General features: G+C 35.0%; 1 long non-coding RNA gene across 1 annotated transcript; it reads left to right on the forward strand.

Annotated features, from left to right (window-relative positions):
* The first annotated feature begins 401 nt into the window (after positions 1-401).
* Positions 402-3,636, forward strand: LOC140325033 (uncharacterized). Its single transcript, XR_011919631.1, has 3 exons — positions 402-635; positions 3,501-3,524; positions 3,593-3,636. It is a non-coding gene; the product is annotated as an uncharacterized lncRNA (long non-coding RNA).
* Positions 3,637-4,117: the final 481 nt, after the last annotated feature.

Below are 4,117 nucleotides of genomic sequence, written 5' to 3' on the forward strand. Positions count from 1 at the left end.
ATGTCTAGGAGTTGTCTGTATGTTGGATGTCCTTAACCCGGGGACTACCTGTAAAATAAATTATATTAAGAGCCAACATTTAAAAAAAAAGGTAAAATATATACCAGCAAAATTGACAGGTTATTAGCTCAGTAAATATCAAATTATTTTCTCAACTCAGCATTATCGAGTATTATAATATGCTGTTTACAAATTAAGGGGTTTAACAAAACATTGTTTTTTATCACTGTATTTGTACTAATTTAAGATATAGTCAAAATAAAAAAATGAGTAATTTCATATTTTTCTTTTTACTGAATAAATTACAAAGATGCTGCATCTGTTAATTAATATAAAATGTCTTGCATCTAATAGCAATTAAAAAGGAGTAATGAGCTGGATGTTGTAAATTTCAGAGTGCTACAGCCCCCCTTTCTCACTCCCTAGAAGAACAATCATCTTTGAAGAGTCTATGTCTTTATCAGTGGTGAAAGGAAGAAATCTGAGAAAATATGTAAAAAATGGAGAAAACATGAAAAGGACTTTGAATGTACCGAGGGGGAATTGTTCTGGTGGTCTGCAAGTATGATGGCAACAAACAAGGAATAAAAAAATACGGAAAACAGTGAACGAGACCTAGAAATTCCACATCAAAGGTACATCTTATTTTGATATTGTCAGTGGAGCATTTCAAATCATAGACTTATCATCAGAAGATGCTTTACCCCCACCAGTCTAGCCAATAGCTACATTCACTCTTCACGCTAAGAATTAGAATGAGTTCTGTATTCTTACTTCTGTCTAGGGTCATATCTAGGGCTCATGGCATTAATGTATACCACATACCAATTTCATTATAAAACAAGGCCACTAATGGCAATTTGTTTTGAACTTCAAAGGTGGTTTAATACATTGATAATGATGGTATTCGTCCTAAGCCCAATAGTATAGGGGGCCCACCTCACTAATAAAAAAGATTAAAGTGTTGATTGTAATGATGGAGCCCATATCTTAGTACTCTAAGAGCTACAGAGGTACAAGTGTTTGTGTTTTGAGAACATGATTATTATCTTACAGTGTATACAATTAGAATATAATGTTAGTATTCTCCATAGGACAAACCAAACAATTTGGCTATTTTAAAAATCACTCCACCATAAACTTGTACCTTTGGTATATGTAAAGCCTGGTAAATGGCAATATCCTGGGTTTTGTATGTTTTAAGGTTACAACTGCCATAAATTATGACTACATTCTTGGATACCTCACAGTTTGTGATGTGCTTGTCCATTGTTGCATTCTCAGTAGCTCTAGTTTCATTTTTACGGTATAGAATATAAATAAAAAAAATTGTAAATGGAGAATGGGAATAGGTTTGTAGGAACTTAAAAGATATTACCAATAGAGGCATATTTATGGCAAAGAACACTGCATATAAGTTACCTAGTTGAATCCAAAGTAAACCCACCCAGGCAGGGCAATAACATACATACACATATACAAACAACACATACAAACTTCTTACTCCCATTTCCATGGTATAAACTGTCTCTAAACTATCGATCACAATCCCTAATCATCGGGCAACTCAAGTAACAAACAGAAATTACCTTAACAGAAAAAAGCTAACTTTTAGGTTTAGGCAATTGCCTAAACATATTTAAGTTATTTTCCCTGACACTACATCTCTATCTCTTGTTCATTTGTATTATGTATCTAGAAACTTGTGCTTCCCATTCTCAAATGCAACCAACCCTCAAACCCTGTTCAGCATTACAGTGTCCCTGGAAAGTTCCTTGAGTCCCCAAGCTTGGTTCTGTAGAATATTGTACATTAAAAATGACATGTTCCCATCCTAGATTTAATATCATAGCTCTGCAAGAATAACCCTGCCAGGCACTATCTGGCTTTCTGAGAACTGCCCAGCAATGTTATCCTTTTGAACTTTTTTTTTGTCAAAGAGAAGATGAACAAAGCAATGAGACAGCACAGAGCAATGATATGGGATGAGTAAAATAGGGTGCATGTTTAATTCTTAAAGTCAATCACTGTGTCTAGGTGGAAAAAAAAAGATTGGTCTGGGCTGTAAATGTCATAGTTTCTGCCCAAGTTGTCTCACTCTCACCCAAAAATAATTTTCTAAACCTTGCCATTCAACTGTCACATGGTAGTAAGCACTATCAGCTTTGTTGGAACCTAATTCTAAGAGGGTTTGGATCTTTATGTGGGCAGAATATTTTCATATATTTGCCTATAGGAGACCATAGGAGTCAATGGTTTTAGTCCAGTTTAGAGCCCTGGATCAGTGATAACCAAGGTGTAGATCAAATAATGGACATTGGTTCCTGAATAGTTAGACAGCTGGCTTAGAAAACTTAATAGAATCGATGTTGAAAGGCCAGTGGTGGGATCCTTGTTGTACTCTCAAGCAGGTGACCAATAACACAACTAATGTCTTTACCTGTCTGTAGGGTGGCATTTTTGTTCACCTGTTGACCACCAATGTAAAAAGGTCTTCCTCCTGACAAGTATGTAAGGGGCATTTTTTTCCCCACTGACCACCCATGTGAAACACTTCTCTATTGACCAATATTGTAAAGAAACACTTCATTACTGACTGCTAATGTAAGTAGTATTTCATTGCCATTGTACTATGTACATTGTTTGAATGTATGCTATATTATGTTAAATACTCTGGACTTCACAGAAAGACGCTCTGTATATTTTTGCTTTCCATTGCATAGTCTGGACGGCTGTGTTCTGTATACTGTGATATATATTAACAGTAATTTGGACCACTATAGATTGCATAATGTGCTGTAAAATAAATACCCTAAAGTGCACTTTGTACGCTGTGTTATACCTTTCCCCAACTGCTGCTCTCCGTAGACTGTGTTGTAAATGATCGCCTCTAGTATTTTTTTTTATTTGGGTTTTAATGAAGCAGATAATATCAGCACCATAACCAGCAGAAAAACTGAACATCCTGATGAAATGAAAAGTAAATAAAAGTTTTTGCAGCCCAAGTATTTTCTTCCCATATGTTTTACAAAATGTTTATAGATAAAAATAAAATGCAAATAGTCTTTGTGTTTATAAAAGCATTCTGGAGACTTCACCAAAGAGCTGAAGAGTTCTGTTTACTGACCTTGAGTATATTGACCTGAGTATGCAAATATAATTCAGGATTTGTCTGAGTGCCTAGAATATTGTGTTCCAGTAAATACCAAGACTTAACATTTGCTGCTTCTCTTTTAAAGAGACTCAATAGGAAAACTTGTGAATTGTATATCTTTGATATCATAAAAGAGCATCAGCAGTCAATAAGAAAAATCAGCCTGTTAACTTCAACTACATTAAACTTATAAGGCATACTTGATTGAAATAGATCATGCTAGAATAGCAATGTGGAAACTGAAGATACTTAAAGATACTGTTTGTGTTTATTTACTGCTTTGTAAATCTCTGAAGTATAAAAGGCAAAAAATTGGATCCCTAACCTATGTACTTGTTATTTTCAGGGACTTTCCAATGACCAGTGCAAGGTAATGGAAGATGATTTCAGGCTTTGTTGTTTAAAAACATGATGTTGATAGAAGTCCTATTTCCACAGCTACTTTCACATAACTACATCTTCTACGCCCCAATACTGAGCTCCCAGCAAAAGGATTGTAGGTATTGTATTATTATGAATATTACTATGCATTCATTAGGGGACACACAACAATGCAAGACATAGGACCTGATTTATTAAAGCTCTGGAGAAGGTACACTTTCATCAGTGAACCTGGATGATCCAGCGTACTTGGGGAGGTGGATCTTTTCATGGGAAAAATACAAGGATCAAAGATAACACAGCAGAGTAAAATTGCCCAGCAGCAGAACAATTGTAATGAGCAAGGCTAGTCTCAAATCTAATAGAGACATATTACTGGCAGGAACTTTATTTTAAAAACTAAAATACTGTGCACTGTAAAATTGTTTAACAATAGAACAGTTTTAATTAAGGGTAATAGATAGCTATATACCTTAGTTTTTTATACATGGGGATGGGGGAAAGCTGTGGTGATTGCGAGTGAGATAATGCGAGTGGATTATGTTCTTGCAACTATTTTTTTCTTCAAACAATTCAGTAACC

This window comes from Pyxicephalus adspersus, chromosome 2, assembly GCF_032062135.1.
Source record: "Pyxicephalus adspersus chromosome 2, UCB_Pads_2.0, whole genome shotgun sequence".
Taxonomy (NCBI): domain Eukaryota; kingdom Metazoa; phylum Chordata; class Amphibia; order Anura; family Pyxicephalidae; genus Pyxicephalus; species Pyxicephalus adspersus.